General features: G+C 41.3%; 1 protein-coding gene across 1 annotated transcript in view; it reads left to right on the forward strand.

The window, feature by feature from the left end:
- The first annotated feature begins 635 nt into the window (after positions 1 to 635).
- The window catches only part of slc8a2b (solute carrier family 8 member 2b), a 238522-nt gene continuing 218891 nt past the window's right edge, over positions 636 to 20266 (forward strand). The window contains exon 1 of the mRNA XM_084717566.1: positions 636 to 771. The gene's annotated coding sequence lies outside the window, so the exon portion shown is untranslated. The remainder of the gene's footprint in view (positions 772 to 20266) is intronic.

Here is a 20266-nt window from a genome sequence, read left to right on the forward strand (position 1 = left end):
GTCAAAATTATTTAATGACATTTTTGTAATTATGGTTGTTCTTTGCTGTTATTTGATTAGTGCTAATAATAAAAAGGTTGTTTAGAGGGAATTAGAGGCATTATATTGTCTAGATTGACTTGACCAGGCAAGTGGAAAAAAACAAAAGTGAACGCTGCTCAAATGAAGTACAAGTACCTCAGAATTGTACTCAAGTACAGTAACTGAGTAAATGCACTTAGTTCATTTTCCACCACTGCATTTCCTTACATTCTTTTCCATCTATTCCCCTTCCTTTTTTTCTCTTTTTTGTCTTTTTTAATTCCATTCTTCTCCTCTCTAATCCGCACTATCCGTTATTTCCGTCCCTCCTTTCCCCTCCTGCCTTTTCCTTTTCTCTTTCTTTTCCATTTTATTTATTTATTTATTTTTTGTCCTCTCTCGCCTCATGTCCTTCATAATTCCGTTAACCCCCCTCTCCTCTCCTCTCCTCTCTCAGGCGCAGAACCCCTCTCCTCATCCATCCGCGCCCCCGAGGACAGACCGCGCTCCTCGGCACCCCGCCCGGCAGCGCGCTGAGTGTGTGTGTGTGGTGAGGGACCGCAGGGAGGGGGAGTGTGTGTGTGTGCAGTTTGTAGAGTGTGTCAGAGAGGACGGACGGAGCTCAGCAGCAGCAGCAGTAGCAGCAGCAGCAGCTCGGAGGACGGACAGTTGTTTTCTCTCTTCAGTCTTTCTCACTGACATCAGATACTATGATTACTGCTTCGACTGCGGGCTGGAACTGAACACAAGGTAAGACACGTCTCCTCCACTGTTCTGTTGTGTGTGTGCGTTCAGCAGCGGGTTTGTGCGGGTTTGTTTGTTGCGCGCACCTGCTCTCTTGTGCGCTCGCATCGGCCCATGCGGGCATCCCTCTGACTGCTGCTGATTCCAGCCCGGACGGCCATGTGGAGCTGCGGTGCGCTGCCAAAAACTACACTGTTGACAGAGTCTCTCTGTGTGTGGAAGTGCTGCTGAAGCTTTAAAGGCTGTAATTAGGTTAAATATGTCATAAATGGTGTCTGTATGAAGACGTCCTTACAGAATACCCGCTCTGACAGGTTATTGTTTTAATCTTTATAATTATTTTGATGTTTTTAGCAGCTCCGCTCGACAGAATCAGGATCACGTCTCCTCGTCCAGCCCTCGGGCGCCTCTCTGTCCTATATTCACATAAAGTTTAGGAGCGTGAGTGAAATACTGATCATGTTGCGGGGGTTTTGTGAGATGCACACAGACTACATTAAGCCTCCTCCTGACCGACGCTTTCATCCAAAGTGCCTCCCCGGTTTAATGAGCGTTTCTGCCCTGCGCGGCCCCACGGGGAGTCTGCTCGGCTCAGCCTGGGAGCGCTGGGAGCGTGGAGGTGTTGTTGTGGAGCAGCAGCAACACTGTAACTCCTGACATTTAGTGCTGGAACTGCCTTTATTATTGCAGAGAGAAAGTTAATCACATATTCTCAGTGTGGTTTGAAAAAAAAAATCATTTCAGACAGAAACTGGGAGAAAATCACACGTTTGTGTCTTAAATTTGTATTTTTTTTGGAGCTGATGTCTGATTGGTGAAACACGGGGAGGTTGTAGTAATTCTCTGGTGACACTGCGTCTCTGTGCCGCGGAGATCAGCGTCAAGTCGGCACACAGAAACACACAACTTCTGGTTGAACTTTCAAAATAAAGTTATACTGTTAGATTTTTGGGAGAAAATGCCGTTTTTAATTATCATCATGTACTTATTCAAATCCGTGTAAAACACATGAATAACCCTCCTTTACAATGCTGACAGGGCACAGACAGAGCTGAGGATAAAAAAGACATAACATGATCATGAAAAGATGTAGCCATAAAGCACTATGTTAATAAGCATAGGTGCATGGAATTGGCTGTAAGACAAATAAATACTCAAAAGACATACAAATATTAAAAGCACATATTTTTAAGATATATCTATAAAGTTTGTATTCGTACATTGTTGTTGTACGTTAACTAATATTTAGAAGAAGCTTTGAAAATGAATGGAAAAAGATTTTGTTAAACCTGCATTGAGAAATAACAAAGTTCATTTTTGCATTTCGAGAATAAGAAATATGCAAAATGAAAAAATAAATCTTCCCGCTCATTTCCCTCCTATGAGAGGACCTGATATCCCTAATCCTCATAATTATTTTCATCCCTGTTAAAAGCAAAAATTAATTATTTAGTGTAGCCTACTTATGTTTGACAGCCAGAAAACGAACTATATGGTTAGATAAAATATAAAGGCCACATCTAGACTCTATTGTGACATTATTCCCAAATATTCAATAATGTCCATCCTTTGAGCTTTTATCTTGAAAAGCACTTGGCTCATTTTCCGGTTTCCTCCCGTCTCCTTCTGTTCCTCTTGACGCAGCGCAGCGGTCGGTCCTGTCCGGCCAGGGTTTCTTCAGGTTGGGTGGGTTGCGTGTTGTTTCTCCACCCTGATGTCGCTACATCTCATTATCGCCTCCACCAAACTCTATGTTATATTTCAGCGTTTTAACCGAAGCGACTTCTGCTTCCAGGCGACTTGAGGCTGCAGCCAGCGATCTCTAATGTTGCGTAACGGTGCGCCTCAACCGATTTAACGACGCATAAAATAATCTTACATTTTGTGCACAATAAAAATATTACAGAAAATGAGCACTTCCGTGTGTTTACATGCATGCATGTAATATATTGCATCTTATTCGGGAAAATATAATCCGGGGCAGATTTCTGCAACAGTAGTATTTTCATTAATATCAGGTTGTGTGGTGTGTGTGTCTTCAGTGTGTCCACTTCTGCTGTTTTTATTCATGGTTTGAGCTCTGTAAGCTGGGGGCAGAGCCGCTCAGAGACAGAGATGATGCGCAGCACTTGATCATAAATGTAAACGAGTTTCAACATTCAGTCTGAAGTCTGGCAGTAGTTTTAATGAGGGAGTCGGTGGGTTTGTAGGAGCTGGACTGCAGCATGCAGGCTGTGGAGGAAGAGAAGTGGGGATCCTCCTCCTCCTCCTTCTCCTGTGCACAGAGCTGCAGCGGGGCTTCCCTGGGCTTTTCCTTCCTCTCTCTGTCTCTCTGTCTCCCTCTCTCAGTCTCTGCAGTTTTTTATCTGGGGCTTCCCTTGTTTTCCTGCACCAGCCTTCAGCCCAGCCCTTCCTCCATCCATCTCTCTGTCTATGAGGCTGTTCAACTCCTCTACCTCCATCCATCTCTGGAGGGGAAGGGCTGCAGGATACTGAGGCCGCAGAAACATCAGAGATCCTGCATGTTAAGAATAATGATAGGGATTAATCTATATAAATGTCATACTGTACAGGCTTCTGGCTGGAACTAATGATTATTTTAATTATTCATTTATCTGTTGATCATTTTCTTGATTGATCAGTTGCTTGTTTGGTGAAAAATGTTGATGAGTTTCCAAAAGATATTCAGTTTACTGTCATAGTAGACTGAAGAAACAGAAAATATTCACACTTGAGAAGCTGAAATTAGAGAATTTAGGCAGTTTTTTCTTAAGGGGATAGATCAGATTATTCAAAGTGGGGTTGGATGAGGTACTTCTTGATATTCAGCTATAGTAGATGCTGGTTGGTGCAGCCCCAGTTTAGAGAAGCAGAGAGAAGGACACCAGCACAGAAGCTAAGCAGAGTACTACTGTGGACAGGGTCTATTTTAGCCACTTAAAAAAAGGTCCACCTTAAAAAAACCAATGCCAGTTTAAGTGTACGCTATATCTTGAAGAATATCTTCACAGCTTTACTTTGCCATCAGATAACCCTTTCTGGTGGGATTCTGCTGTTCCACAAGCCAAATAAGCAGCCTCCACAAACCAACCAAACTCCATAGGCAAAATCAGTCATTTTACCTCACAGAAAGCAAGAGTTGCTGGTCTACTGCTCCCTCGAATGGTTAGTTTGTTTGTGTTATTGTTTAAGATGGATGGTTCAGACTGACCAAAGTGTCACAATAACACAAACAGACTAACAGATTGAGGCTGTAGTAAAACCGCGACTCCTGTGATCTGTGACGTAAAATTATTGATTTTGCCTATGGAGTTTGGTTGGTTTGGAGAGAGTGATATTTGGCTTACATAACAGCGGTTTCTTATCAAAACAGTCTGACAGCAGGGTTAAGTGGGGAAAATATTCTAAATATAGCGTATACTATTACTATGGAATTGATTTTTTTTAGGTGTCTAAAATACATTTTGTTACTGACCCTGTCCACAAAAGGACATTGCAGTGTAATGACTGCCATCTGCTGTAGGTAACACCCTGACTATGGATAAGTGGCTCACACAACCCCTTTTCAAATAATCTGAACTGTCCCTTTAAGAAAATGCCTCAATTTATCAATTGTCAAAATAGTTGGCGATTAATTTAATAGCTGATAACTAATCAATTCACTGCCTAATGGTTGCAGCTCTAATAATCGTTCTGTTGACCTCAGCTCAGGCTGTTCACTGTGCTGCTTCTTCTATGGTTCCTCTGACAGCACTTTGAAGAGATGATGGGACTTTTGCCTCTCTGTCCTGCGGTGTTTGATGTTTGTTCGCGCAGCCCTCTGCACACTCCACTGACACATTTATCCTCTTCTGAGCCACATCCAAGTGCTGCTTTACCTTTTATATTGGCTGATGGATTATTCATCAACGCTCCTCCTTCCTCTCTCTGCCTCTCCTCTTCCTCCCCTCCATTATCTCACAGCTCTCCCTCTCTTCCACTCATGCTTCCCCCCTCCCCTCCTCTCCTCCCCACTCCCTCGGTGTCTCCTCCCGTCCTTTCATCCTCTGCATCTCTCTCCTCTCTGTGTTGTATTACATTTCACAACTATGAGGCATTTAGCGTCTTCTCTTATCCGGAGCCACTTACACACAGCGAGGCACATGTTCCCCTGTTTTCTGCATCTTTTAACCTTTATTTACCCAGTGGGTGTTGTGCTTCTCTTTCATCAGCGCTCTACCTCACACTGGTACATTTACAATCACACTTGGGAAAAGCTCCAGCACAGCCGCCACAGCCCTGTTCCACTGCTGCTGAGCAGCTCTAATAGAGCACACACTCAGCTGTTAAAGTGATCATCTGCAACATTTTCATCAAATAAAATATGTTATTCAACGCTTATGATTCAGCAGAAAGCCATGAAATCTTTCCCAGCTGATGTTCTCAACACCTGATGTGATGCGTTGGTGCATCCAGTGTGTTTGTAATAAGCAGAAGGAGAAAATGTTGGCGCCGTACCGTGTTGATGCAGGATTAGAGAGGATAAATTATCATTAACACTGTCTGACTGACAAATCCAATCCAGAAAGTACCTTCTGAAGTGGAGCACAAAAGGAAACAAAATAAAATGTTTCAAAAACTGCTTTTTTTTCCTTGAAATTAAGTGCAGTAGGTTGTGACTAAAATGTGAGAGTGTTCAGCTCAAGACATCTTGCAATCAGAGGAGGATTACTGGCTATTACCTTTTATTCTGCAACTCCAGTTGTCTGAAAAATGTTCCCGTTGGACTGAAAACCCATTTATCCACAGTCTGCTATTTTTAAAACAAAAGCCCCCCCTGCTCCAAAGGCCCATTGATCCAAAAATACAATACAATCTCAAAGTTTTTTGGCCTTGACTTTTTCAGATATGTGTCCACTGGATCCCTCAGGTCCTCTGGTAGTTGTTCTGGTCCAAAACACACGGCGAGGCCGCCTTCAGTCACTGTGGCTCCAGCCTGTGGAACAGCCTGCCAGAGGACCTGAGGGAAGCAGAGAGAGCTGATATCTTTAAAAGAAAACTTGAAACACACCTTTTAAACCTGGCTTTTATCTAATGTGGACTATTGCACTTTTCTTAGTTTTATTGTATTCATTTAAATGTTTTGTTCATTCATTCATTAGGGGTTTCTTTTAATCTGAGCATCTGTTGTTATGGTAACAGTAATAAACACATGATTAATGTGAAATGCTCGCAGTTTGGTTAGGTTTAGTCGGCAAAACTACTTGGTTAGATTTAGGAAAAGGTTATGGTTTGGGTTAAAATAAGTATGTTAGTTACATCAGTCAAGTTTTGTTTTCAAGTTTGGATGGATGGTTGTTGAAATGGGCTTTCAGTCCAATGGGACATTTTGGGGTTTCAGAATAACAGGCCATGAGGAAAACAACATTAGTCAAATGTTCAAATTGCTAAAACAAAGTATGTTCACATTAACTGGACAAGGACCTAACATTTGAACAATAACTTTTATGTATTAGAAAGTGAGAGGTGTGACGTTTTTACAGCATTTCAGAATCTTAAAACAAGTGACTTTGACAACCTGCGAGTTCAAGTGTCAAATGTCAGAATATGATAAATAAATAAAATAAAATAGGCTATTATTGTATTTTTGACTGTTGCTCTGACAAAACAAGACATTTGAAGAAGTCACGTGTAACGTAATGTAAAGTGTAACAGACCAAACGACATTTAGAAAATAGTTCTAGTAGTTGCAGCCTCACAATGTTCATTTTATTAAACTATAGGTCGGATAGTCTTTAATCATGACCAGTCTAGTTTCCTAATCACAATCAAGAAGTTTTAGTTGTTATGCGAATTTTGGAAGGGCACCGAAAAACTAAAACTTTTTCACTCAGGTCATCAATCCTGACAATAGTTTTGAAGACTTGTAAGAAATCTTTTTTAACACAGAATCAAACACACAGAATCTGCAAACTACTGATAAAGTTGTGATTGTTTAACACACCAAACAACATTAGACACACACACATATACACATATTGTGAATTATCAAAGTAACAATCAGTGTCTCTGTCTTCTTTCGTCCCAGCACCTCATTATACATCTCCCTCCTGTCTCCTCCCCTCCTCTGTCTCCTCCGTCTGATTACTCTCTCGGGATACATCCAGGGCTGTTTCCGTACCTCCAGCCTCTCCTCCACAGCCTCTTTTCACAGTTTTTAATTACGCAAATGATCTGGCTGATTGCTGTGGGGTGAAATTGCATGTGTCTGAGTGGAGGCTGGTACACAGGCTAATATGTACGGAGACGAGGGGATTGGGTGTTTTTTTTTAGCAGGACAGACAGACGGTTAACATTTGGAGTCTGGAGCTCCGTCACTTTGGAGACTCGGCTGTAAATCTGAGAACATGGCAGTGCTGCGGTGAGATCTGTCGCTCCCTCTCGTTTGGATCAGAGCTGCGTGAGAAACTGGCAAGCGACAAACAAGCAAACAAATAAATGAGCAAACAGGCCGATCTTTTCCGATCCTGACACCTCCAGTTTCACCGTGCTGGATAAAAAAAGAAGGGAGATTAAGTTCAGGACAGACAGGTAAACAGACAGACAGGCAGACAGACGGAACCTCTGGAGCACAGATGTCCGATAAGATCCAGGAGGTGGACTTTGAGATAGAGAGGCGGGCAGAGAAAGGCTAGAGATCAGATAAACAGAACCTTTGAAAGAGGAGATATATGAAGAATGACAAGAGCAAAGAGACGGCAAAAACACAACAGACAGGACAGACAGACAGACAGACAGACAGAAGGACAAATCAAGCTCCTGATATTCATACCTCTTGGTATGAGTACCTTGTCCATCTTTTTATTGTTCTTTTAAGGCCTGCATACAATACATGCGATACATAAATTAATAAGTGTGCAGATAAGCTAAACAGTTCCTACGTCTTTCTTGTGGTTTCATGGTTTGGCAGGTCTTGAATTGTGTAGTTCTATATAGGTGGTGATGGAGTTTGGGTGTGTTTCTGAAAGTTGTCACAAGAGTTTGGCACATTTTACACAGTGTTGTTTGTATCATGTCGTCTCTCCTGAATCCAAAGTAATTCCAAATAGCAGAAGTGCAATTTTTTTTCCACCACAAAGTATTTGTCAACAACACTTTCCTCACTCTTCTCTCCTCTCTCAGCCATCGTGCTAGCTAACCTTGCAGCAGCCACCAAATTGACACCAATTAAACAGCTGAATCTGCAGCTCCCCTCGGTTTTATAGTGAGTTTCAGCTCATTGTTTACTCTTGTGCTCCAGTTTCCTGTTTCTCAGTGTCATTTTTTTAGCTGCAGCACATAGCTGTCTCCAAAAAAAAGCTCTAAAAACCCTCCATACGCTGCCTGGTGATAGTCGACTTCTCAGAAGTTGGTTGAGACCAAAAACAGAGCTAAGAGGGAGTGAATAATGGACTAGTTAGACACGGTGTCAATTAATAAATAAGGAAGTTTGTGATTTCTATCAGACCTTGAACAACCTCAATCTGATTTCATGCTGCAGCACCTGTAGCAGCTGTGTACTCTCTCTCTTTCTCGGGTCATTTTTTGGTTCCAACCAGCTGTTTATTCTGAAAACAGCAGATTCATATTAGATCTCTTATAGCTAACTTTGTAGTAATAAGCTCCTGAGATCACTGAAACACAAACCACAAAATAATTCAGCTAACTGTTCCTTTGCAAGATTTCTTACGAGGCTATCAAAGTCACCAATAATGAAGTGAACCCAAAAAATTACTCCATGACAAACCAATATCACCACAGAAGCATTTGATGTGGAATGTGGAAGCCCTCTTGAAGAAACTGCATGCAGAAATAACAACAAAACAAACTTAAAGTATTTTAACTAAAGTTGCAATAATTAATTGATTACAGATTGACTACTTGATTAATTGCCAAATATTTTGATAATTGATTAATCATTTTTAAGACAGGAAAAAAGTCAAAATGCTTTGATTTCATCACATTTTCTGGTTTCTTTACTCCTCTCTGACAGCAAACTGAATATCTTTGGGTTGTGGATCAAACAGGAGCCACTGATCAACATCTTTCACACTTTTCTGACATTTTATGGACCAAACAGCTAACCTATTAATCGAGAAAATAATCAACAGATTAATCGATAATGAAAATAATAGTTGCAGCTATAATTTTAGCAGAACTTATTTCAAATCTACCTACCATGGGGACAGACTACAGCAGAGTGGTGACAGTCTGTTGGGTGAAGCCCACAGGTCTGAAGAAGGTCCCAGTAGAAGTTGCTCACATTACTCACAACACAGCAGCACCAGTGGGAAACTTATAATAATACCTTATAAATAATATTGACAAGAATGAAACTGTAAAGTAATGGAAAATAATGGCACATAAAGGCTCGTGATGGCAGTGGAATCACAGCAGAGGGTGGGAAAAGAAAGAATTTAGTCAGATAACTTTGCCTCCAATTAAGGTTTACTTTACTTCACTATTGATTATGTGGAATGCAAAAATATTGCTAATTAACACAAAATAGCTTATAAAAAAATCAAAAATCAAACCTTATCAGATGACAAAAATCAGAGAAAAATACTTGTCTTGTTTTTGTAGATGGATTTTCAGTAATCACTTCCCATTAAAAGCCTCCCTGTGGTTCCACCAGCAGTAACTTAATGCAACTCTGATCTGACTGTAAGGTAAACAATGAAAGTTTTATCTCAGGTCTGCAGCTCTGCTCCTGTAACGCCAACACCTCTGACTTGACGTGACGACACGTTACCGAGACTGATGATGAGCCCTCGTGAGTTCATGTGACGTGTTTTCAAACTGATTTCACAGCAGAGGGTGAGACAGATTCTGAAGACGGACAGCAGAGGACAGAGGGCTGAGTGTAGCATCTGTGTGTCACTGATAAACTGACTACATGCTGTGTGTGTGTGTGTGTGTGTGTGTGTGTGTGTGTGTGTGTGTGTGTATCATACAGTGTGTGTGTTAGGAGGAGAATAAGTGCTGCAGTGGCCTCCTGCTAAGAGGCAGCTCCTCAGTTGTTCTGCTGTGGAATCACCCCCTCGTAATGTTAGATGTGTTTGAAACTATAGAGTAAGTGACACACACACACACACACACACACACACACACACACAAATGCTGGGGTGAAATGGATTTTATGTGTTACATTCTTGTCAACTTTTCCAGCAGTAATGCATTATGGGTGGAGCTGAGCTGCACTGCGAGCCTTCATGTCTCTGCGAGTTTCACTGAATCTGAAGATTACATAACCATCAGAGTAACTGAGGCACGATTCCATTCATATTAGATTCCTCTCACTCCTCCTGCTGGCATCAAACTAGCGTCTCTCTGAGCTCCCTCCTCTCCTCCTCTCACCTTTCCGCTGAACCTCGGCGTGCTCTCTGTCCCTCTGGTTATCCCTCTGTGTGTTTTATTGAATTAATTTGTTACCCTCTCACCCACCCTGTCCTCAACTTTATCACTTATAGATGTAACCCCCACTCATCCAAACCCTCTTGCTCTCTGTCTCCTCCACTCGTCCATCTCTGCAGCCTCAGTCTCATCAATATGAATGAGGATTATAGTGTCGTATGCGCGGCTACAGCTTGTTTTATTCTGTCTGCAGATGCAGGTTCCACCACTGTGGCCCTGTGTGTGTGTGTGTGTGTGTGTCCATTGGATTTTAAAAGTTTTTTTTTTCTGAGGGTGTCCTGCTATTTAAGTGGCTTAGGCTGAGGCCTGTGGGCCAATGAGAGCCCTTGGAAACATTTTCTGCAGCCCCTGACATGATATGTATGTAGGGCAGCACCTAACGATTATTTTTTTGATTAATCAGTTAATCTGTTGATTAATTCATTGATTCCACGTCAGATACCTGAGCAGAAAAATACTGGACCTTAAATTCAAAAGGAGCTTTGATACATTTTAATTTAATTACTAATCACTCTCAACCCTTTACTGAACTGACAAATCAGTATTTTGATGAAAAAACTTCTAGAAAGTCTATCTTAAGTGGCTTCTACTAACAGTAATATGTTCCACGTGTTGATAATCATCATATACGGATGCATCCAGCGTGCCTCAGGCTCCTGGCTGAGACTGACAGCTTTAAGCTTATGTGGGACATGTGTCTGTCTTGCTCTGAAACTTTGCGACAATAGGCAGCAAAGAAGGGAAGAAGAACAGAGAACAGATAAGAACAGGCAAACAGCACAGACTGAGAACAAGGCAGAGTGCTAGAGAACAAAGTTATGGCAGACTTTGTAATGTTTAGAAGTTGAAGTAACCCAGCTGGTTTCATTGTTCTCATGCTTACTGTCCCCACCAAAAAAATCTGCCTTTGATTTCAGTGGACAACAGTATAGTTACTCCTGGTCAAATATAACTCAACTACAAGAGAAAGTCAGTCAGTCAGAAGTTTACTCAAGTTAAAGTACCACAGTACTTGCTTTTAAAAATACTTAAGTATTCAAATGTACAAATTACAAATTATTTGTAGAACCACTCTGCTACACAAAGCCTATAGAAACACCTATGAAAACTTCAGCAGAGAAATTAAATCAAAAACAAAAAGGACAGCTGTTATCATTTTTTGACGTAACTGTATTAAAATCACATTATAAAATTAGATTGAAGCCGACTGTAAGGAGTTCTCCAAGTCTGTTAAATAACTGAGATTTCTTTCTGTCTTCAGGGGCGATTTATACATTAATTATGTGGTATTTTTCACCATGATAAAAACAGTCCAACACTAAAAGCCACCTGGAATTATTTCTCTTTTTCTAATTATAATAACATATTGAGATTTAATTTTGCCTTTTTCTTCACCATTACCGAGTTTTGTTTGACTGAAAGAGGGAGAGCTCGCTTGTTCTTGTTGCGGAGCGCCTGGTTGATGTATTTCTGCTTTTAGATCAATCCCAGATGAGAGCGGGTACTGTGATTGGTTTCCTTCTGTGAGGAACACAGCATGTGGCCAGTTGTATTTTAGAAAGAGTTTCCAAAAAACAAAGATGCTTAAAAAATGTACTTAAGTAGAGTACTCAAGTGAATGTACTTTGTTACTGTCCATCATTGCTGACCTGCAAACAGACCAAGAATTCAGTGTTAAAGACATAATTTTCCTAATAAACAAAGCAATTAACATCAATGTGATGTCATCGAAGTCTGAAGTCTGTTAGAAAGTTTCAGGTTTAGATGTCTAGTTTAAACTCGACAAAACTTGGTTTAAAAATGCAAAGTTGTTTAAGATATCCACGGGAGAACATTTAAAAGGCAGATCCATTATTTTTAGGCTTTTTTTTGAGGTGTTTATATCATTCTGTAGTGTTCTTCTTTGTATTCAAATATAAACATTCAGATTTTGTACGTTTAGCGCCACAGTGCCATGATTACTGATTACTGATGATTACATGGAAACCTAGGGGGTTTCTATGTAGCGGCAGGAGGGGGAGGGCATCACAGCTGTAACATCTGTCACCACTTATTATTAACCCTGGAAAAGAACACAGACAGAGTCTCCCTGTAACAGAAATTAAAAGACTATATTTTAGTGTGAAACGTAGCATTTTTTTTTAAAAGTGCTGTTCAAGTATTACATGTAAATGAAAGATCTGCTGGCTGTGTTGAGGCAGTGAATCCACTGATTGCTGCAATTTTACTCAAATTGGTGCTAAAAAATCTGCCGTTACAAACGTCCTTCTGTGTCTCTCCCCCCAGGCTTCCTCTGGCCTCGTCTGAGTGTTTGTGCATCACTCTGCCTGCTTCTCTGTAGACTTGGGGGGGATTGTGTGTTATTACCATGTGTTTGTGTGTGAACATGCTTTGACATGCGTGTGTGTGTACAGTATGTTCTGCTCAGTGCTGCCTATTAAAAAGCTCTGAGGCCTGGCATCAGGACTCCAGAGGGACTGAGACTTCTGGAGGAGTTTACAGCAAACACAAGAATCGGCTGCAGGCCGTTTTATTCTGTCTCTCTTCTTCTATCATCTGTCCTTCATTTTTTACTCACCCTCCCATCTCTCTCTCTTTTTTTTTTATTTTTCATCCACTTGCCTCCCTGTCAACCTCCCAGTTCAGGTTTTCTCTTCCCTCCTCATCCATCATCTAATGTTTTCTTCCTTCTCATCCTTTTATCCTTCTCTTGCTCATTGTTCGTCTCTCATCCTCCAAGTGATTTGTCTTCCTTCTCTTTCAAAAACGCATTTGTCATCCTCTCCTCTCTTTCCTCAATCCATCCTCTCGTGCTTCACTTTTATCCTTCCTTCCTGCCTCTGCCACGCTCTTCCCCTCATTTGATTTTCTCCTACTTCTCCCCCTCTTGTCCTCTCATTTTTTTACGTTCACCTCACTTTTCCTCCTCCTCCAATCATTTTCAGTGGTATCATCTCCATCTGTTTTTCTCTTTCATCCATCTACTCCCTTCTTCTCTTCCTATCCTCATAATCTTTCTTTCTAGCATGTTTGTAAGCTCTTCTTTACCTTCTATTTGCTCCTCCAAGATTTTTCATTCTGTCATTTTAATCTCTCCTCTCATCCCCTCCTTGCTCTAATTCTTCTCCTGCCTCTCCAGCTTCCTTCTCTGTTTATCACTTTCCTTCCTTCCTTCCTTCCTTCCTTTATCTCGTTCCTTTAACTGCTCGTTGTTATTTTTTCTTTCCCATCATTTCATCACCTCTCCTCTGTTCCCACACTTGACTGACTCCTGTCAGCGCTGTCTTCTGTCAGCTCGGGGTGTAATCAGAAGTGTTGGTGCAGCGTCGAGGACTCTGCAGAGCTCTTATGGAGGCAGCAGGTGTAGGTGGATCGGCTCAGAGTGGACTGTGGGTTTCAAGTAGTGGTGATTTTGGGACTCGGCGCCTCTCAGTGCTGCTGATTGAATGACACAGCAGAGAGGAAAGGTGCCCACTCACTGACCTTTTCTTTAAGGACTCCTCTTGTTCCTCTTTCTGCAGAGCCAGAGGGTTAAGAAACTTTGTCTAAAATCCTCTTCTGTTTATTAACCGTTGATATTTTATGAAACCTGATCGAAATTTTAAATAATTAACAGTTTAACATGACTCTATCAGCTTGATAAGACTGCTAAATGCTAACATCAGTATGCTAATACAGTCACAATCACAACAATGCTAAGATGCTGATGCTAAACATCAAGCAATGTGTGTTTCCATCCACATTAAGTCCCTTGGGATAGTTGGTGGAGCTACTTTGCACCAGTCAAACCTTAAATGGTGGAAATGATGTGGAAATAGTGATGGAAATATGACATTTCTGTTTGTTTCATCCAGCTGTTATATAGTGATTATCCAAAGTGATTTCAGTCAGCTGAAATAATTACGATCAGGTGATTATGTAATAATCATCACAGGTCGAGTCAGGGCATGACTTAAGTCAGTGGGATTCATTATCTGTGAATATCTGAGTCTGGACCAAAGTGATGAATTAATGTCACGTCATTTCATTCTTAGATAACAATAGAGTGAAGCGTTCTGAATAATAAGACTGCAACATGTGGAGAAACAGCAGCAGAAACTAAATTAATGTCTGTGAGGGACAAGGAGGAGGAACACAGTTGGCACAAAGAAATGAAAGGAAGAAAATCCTGTTGGTAATGGTGAGAAATAAAATGTATTCAGTGCAAGTCCTGATAAAATTGTTCTATTTGCACCCAGAAAACAAGGTCACATACCGCTGAGTGGAAAATTCTCACATCAAAGACGATGTTGAACGTAAGAATCACTCAGCTACTTTACAAAATGTTCCTCAGCATCGGAGGGAAACGCCATAAATTTATACAATTTCCTGAAACATCAGCACAAAATGCAAAACAGCGCAGCTATCAAGGCTGTGAGCAGGAGCATTATACTACTTATTCTGACTGACAGGTTCAATATCTGCCTCGTCCTCCTCCTCCTCTGTCCTTCATCCTTCCCCTCTGTTCACACGTCATCTGCCCTGAAGCCACTTCTCCCCCCACCACCACCACCTCCACTTTACCTCAGCGTGTGATTGACAGGCAGTAAGTGTGTCCACTCATGCATTTCCTCCCTGCGTCTCCTCGGGGATCAGGAGACAGAGAGGGAGAGTTATTAGCGGTTAGTGTCGTCATCATGTGGCACCAACCTCCGTCTCATCTCTAACAAAACACTGAGCTGATGTTGAACAGATCCACTGTTCCAGTTGTGTGTTTGTGCTCACAATCACACCGAGGTAGACAACAATATTGAATATATAGAACAGCCCTGCAGTATATTAGTATAAAGCTCCACTGAAAAGCTTTATTTTCTCCACAATGTTGCTAAAGACCCTGTTATTCCACTTTAATTAGTCTTTAACAGTTTAATAGTTCAGTGACAGTTGTTTAGAAATTACTGAACATATGGATCTGCAGTGGAGAAGTGTTGTCATTATGGATGTTTGATATATTTTATGCTGTTTCTACTGACTGTTCATAGCCTGCAGGTGGTGACTGAGAGACTACGAGGAATGATCTCATTATTGTCACTGTATCGTTTGTTTATGCTCCAACAGGATGAGGAAGAACATGCATTTATATTCCACATTTATATTGCACAATTCTGCAAAATGATTAAGACACTCAGTGCTGTGGTTAGGGACCGGCAACTTAAAAACTTGTTTAAGGTTATGTAAAGTTTTTGGTTATGGTTAATTAAGGCAGAAACATTTTAGGACTGGGACAAGAAACACATTTCTGCATGAAAGTGAGGGTATTTTCAAACCTGTCTTGTTTGGTCTGGACTTTCTAGTGTTAAAACATTTTTTAGATGGTTTGGACATTTGGACCAATTATCACCAAAACAGAATGAGTCATAGGAGCAGATGTAGACAAGGGGAGATGAAGACCTCTGGCGCAGCCATAACGCGGCACAGCTGTGCCTGGTGGAAATCTGTGAGTTACTTTCACCTTCTTTTCATAAAGGACACAATACTCTCACCACTGGCACTGAACCTTGGCATTGGGAGTAACTTTCTGAGTTGTCTATTAAAGATTGTTTGTAAAGCTGCCTCAGTGTCTGGCTTCTGTTGGCAGTGGATTAGGTGGAATATTTTCCATTGGAGCTTCACCAGAGTAACAGGCAACAGTAAATGATAAAGATTGAAAATGTGTAAATATTGGTGATGTTGTTTGTGTCAGACATCTTCTCCTCCATGCTCCATGTTGTGTATTGAAAGTGCAGCATCAGGCTCGAGCAAAGGTCGAGAAGCTCTCAGGCGCATAAAGCGAAGCAAGGACATGTTCAAGAGGTTGACAAGGTGATGTGAGGACAGAGACAGAAGCTGATGAGCTGTTGGAACATCCAGTCCTCAGGTGGACAGGAGTGGACTGCGATGCAGGACTTGTTTCAGTGGACTTGTTTTGATGAGAGTCTCTCTGCTGTGAAATGTCGACATTACTGCACTTCATCACAGCTGCCTGTTGAACGCAGCTTCTGTTCCCAGAGGGAACAAACTGTTATATTTTTAAAGAGTCTGCAGGGAGCGAGCATCTGATCGTTCAAAGATCGATTGAATGTGTTGAATTGTATAAAAACAACGGTGTGATAACTGTTCCTGCTTGTTGTGGTTGATGCTGACCTGCGTTGTTTAATTAGATCATCTGGCATCCTGATCAGTTACAGATACACACATTGTATACTGTACATACATAAACACACACACACACACTGCGACCTCGTTCAACAGATTGCAGCGCTCAGTTTTTACACGTGGGAGACACAAAACCTGCTGAGACGGCTGTCATATCCTGAGACACACCCAATTCACACACACACACGCATGCACGCACAAATAGAGATGATACAACCCACTGGTCCACCCACATACAGTCATTGGTCTGAATCCAGGAACTGTGCCACCAGCTGTCCCCCTATTGGCTGCTGTCCTGATGTAGGAGGTGTGTGTGTGTGTGTGTGTGTGTTATATGTCTTTCCGTTGGCCTCACCCACTCTTTCTTTAACATCCTGAGACTCAGACTCTCATCCAGAGAGACTGAAGGAACAGAGCAGATTAAACAGAGTGAAGAAAACACATTCAGCCCTGCAACAAGAACAAAAAAAACAAACAAACAACGATACTGAATTCAGTCTGTCATTACATGATTGAACACTGCCTTTTTTCTTTCTATTCCTTTGCTGATTGTGTGTTTGTGCACAGTATAATCATCAGACAGTCCCTCTTGGATTTCATGGAGTTTTTGTAGGAGGCTGAAAAGATTAAAATTGCAGCGGCTCATCCAAATTATGTTGATAACATTTGTGAATATTATTGTGTTATTTCTGGAGTCTCTCAGGATGTCAGTAATGATCTGTTTGTGGACATTTCTCTCTGTGTAGAGAGGACAGGCCAGGACATTGAAACTTGTTTACCGTGAAGTGAGCCTCTGTGTAGTCTTAACCCTGGATTATACTCCCAAACAGACACCAAAGTACCAGAAGTTAACAAGCCGTCATTGCTGTGGTGGTGTCTCCCTACAGTATGAGCGCAGATGAATGTGAGCCGTCTAGGAAGTTGGGAAGAAGCTGTGAAGTTTGGCTGCTCCGACAGTTTGGACAAAATCAGAATGCAAAATTCACAGACCTTTACTTGATGAAGAGAGCTGCTGTCTGAGAGCAGAGACTCTCCAGAGATTCACTGAGTGTACAAAGGACCAACATCTGGACTGGAGTGGATCAAAATATTAACAGAAAGGAACTTCCTCATAATCTTCAATACCTGATGAAAAATGTGAATTCATGTCTATTTTTTAATATATATTGCACAGTGCTTCATCACTTAAACGTGGCAGAGTCTCACAGATTTGGGGTTTTCAAGACCCAAAAACAGAGGATGACAGAGACAACGTGGCGGAACACTCAAAGTGGTCGCCAGATTTGTCTAAAGAATCGGCGAGTATATGCGGTCACAAAAAATTGGAGGTGCATGGATGTCCACACACGTACACCCTCTGGTGAAATTCACGTCACACAGACCCGTGCACACTCGTGGAGTGTAATTCATGTCCTGCCACCAGAAACCACATAAATAAAATGGTTATTTTCAAGTGTTAGATTATGTATTGTTCAGTTTCTGATGGTGCACATATTATTTTTGGTTTTGCATTTATAATTTTCAATTGATTTGATTGATTTTGGCTTGTAAAATGGCCCTGAGATTGATTATTTTAAAGCTTTCACTTTCACTTTCTCTACATAAAGGACATAACACTTCTAACAGTGGCACGGAGTGTTGACATTGGGAGTAATTTTCTGAGCTGTGGACTCTGTTTGAAACTGTTTGTTGTTTGTTGTAGTGAAACAATACCAGTTTCAGTTGGCAGTACAGGAAGTGGAATATTTTCCATTGGAGCAGCAGCAGAGCCAAAAGGAAAAGTAAATGATGACTGTGGCTCATATAAGTGGTTCTGAAATTGATTATTTTCAACCAGAAACTTGCAGTCGGTGGTGTAATCGACAAGACTTCTTCTAGTTTCAACATTTATTTTGTAAAAATTGCTGAGATGTGGGGGGAACAAAAATCAGGATCTCATGAATATTTACAGTGATTGGTTGAATTTCTCGGGCGAAGGAGCTTAAATTCTGTGATGGATGGACCAAACCCGACAATCGGCTCCTCGGCAATCGAATATTCTGTCTGTCCTCGTCTTCCTCCTGCTCACATCAGTCTGGGTAATTAGATTGAGGTCGTTTTCGGCCACAGTCTCATTAAATCGTCTCCCTGTCTGTCTGAATCAAAACTAACTGGGCACACGCACACACACACAAACTGTGATTGGTTATTGCTTTTTAAAGACCTCGCTCCTTCACACACACCTCCACTCTGTGACTCATCTCACACACACACACACTGTGACCACATCAAATCCTGTCACTGACCTCCTTAAACCAGTCATGGCTGTCTGAATGTGTGTGTATTGTTGATATATTTATAATATGTGTGTGTGTGTGTGTGTGTGTGTGTGTGTGTGTGTGTGTGTGTGTGTGTGTGTGTGTGTGTGCAGTAAGTGTTGGTAGTACCATAATATTCCACAGCCTGATGTTTTCTTCATTATGCCCTCAGCAGCAGCAGCAGCAGCAGTTAGTTTTAATTAATTGAAAAATCACAATATTGGCTCCGGCAGGAAGCTGCAAATTGATGTTTGAGACTCTTTAACAGGAAGGTCTGATGCTGAGCGCAAACTCTGCTCCCTAACAAACTGGAGCCAAGAGAAAAATCAATTGATAAAAACACTGAACAAAACAAAACCTGCTCTTTTTCTCTCAGGCTGGTGTTACATGATTTATCCTGAGCCTGTCGTTATGATCTGTAACCTCACAGCAGGGTGAAATGACTGTGCTCTCTGGTGGTTTTGTTGGGAGAACTTTGCATGAATATAATAAACACAGGCACCATGTACAGAATTCAGAGATACGAGAGAATGACATCTAGTAAAGTCAGCACCAAAGTTCATGATGTTGTTGTCATGATGGCATCAATAAAGTGATAATTTCATTGGATGCCATCAGTCAGATGATGTATGATGGTGATATAATCTATAACTACTTACTCTGCCCTGTTTTAAATCTACTACAAGGAGTTTTTAAGTGATTATGAAACGGTCTCAATTTAATGCTGATTCCTTTATCTGACCCACAAAATCAAATGAGTCCATCAGCGAGAGGAGCATCCATCTCTATTCAGTTCTTCATGAAACGTGCGCCGGGTGAGATTCTTTGTGAAATTAGATGAAATGATTTACAGCATGCAGACTGCAAGTGTATATTTTGTGTATACTTTGCCTTTGCCCTGGCAAAATCACATTATCCAGTTAAAAAAAAGAATGAGGAGATTTTTCTTTAGATAATTTTATTTTTGATGTTATATTTTGTGGTTATTGTGGTGGAAACACAACCGCTTTTATCCACAGTGGCCTCAAAAGTTAAAACGATAAGAAACGTTTCTTGTAGCCACTTTAAAATGAGTGCACACACACTGTGGTTACCTGTCCTCCACAGCAAATAAATAAAGTATAACACAGTTTCTGCCACAGCACAGAGCCGTCTTGGGAGTTTGGGGTCTTTCTGTGTGGAGTTTGCATGTTCTCCCCGTGTCTGTGTGGGTTCTCTCCGGGTTCTCTGGCTTCCTCCTACGGAGCGAAGACATGCAGGTTAATTGGTGACTCTTTATTTCTATTAGGTGTGACTGTGAGTGGTTGTTTGTTTCTATCTGTCAGCCCTGTGATGAACTGGCCCCCTTCTCTCAGCGTCAGCTGGGCTGCAGCCCCACCGTGACTGGTGAGGATGAGTGAATATGGATGATGGATGGATGGAAGATATCTGTCATTTTTAAGAATCTGGATATATTCAACTTTCAGTGTTCATGAAACATTTGAGTAGCATTGTGTCTTTATTATGTTCTGATTTTGTTCGGACCCAGTCGTTTCAGCAAATTCCCAAAAACAAAAAATTCAAATGACAGAGCCATCGGTAGCAGCCACAGGAATCAT

This window comes from Lutjanus erythropterus, chromosome 4, assembly GCF_056507025.1.
Source record: "Lutjanus erythropterus isolate fLutEry1 chromosome 4, fLutEry1.hap2, whole genome shotgun sequence".
Lineage (NCBI taxonomy): Eukaryota > Metazoa > Chordata > Actinopteri > Lutjaniformes > Lutjanidae > Lutjanus > Lutjanus erythropterus.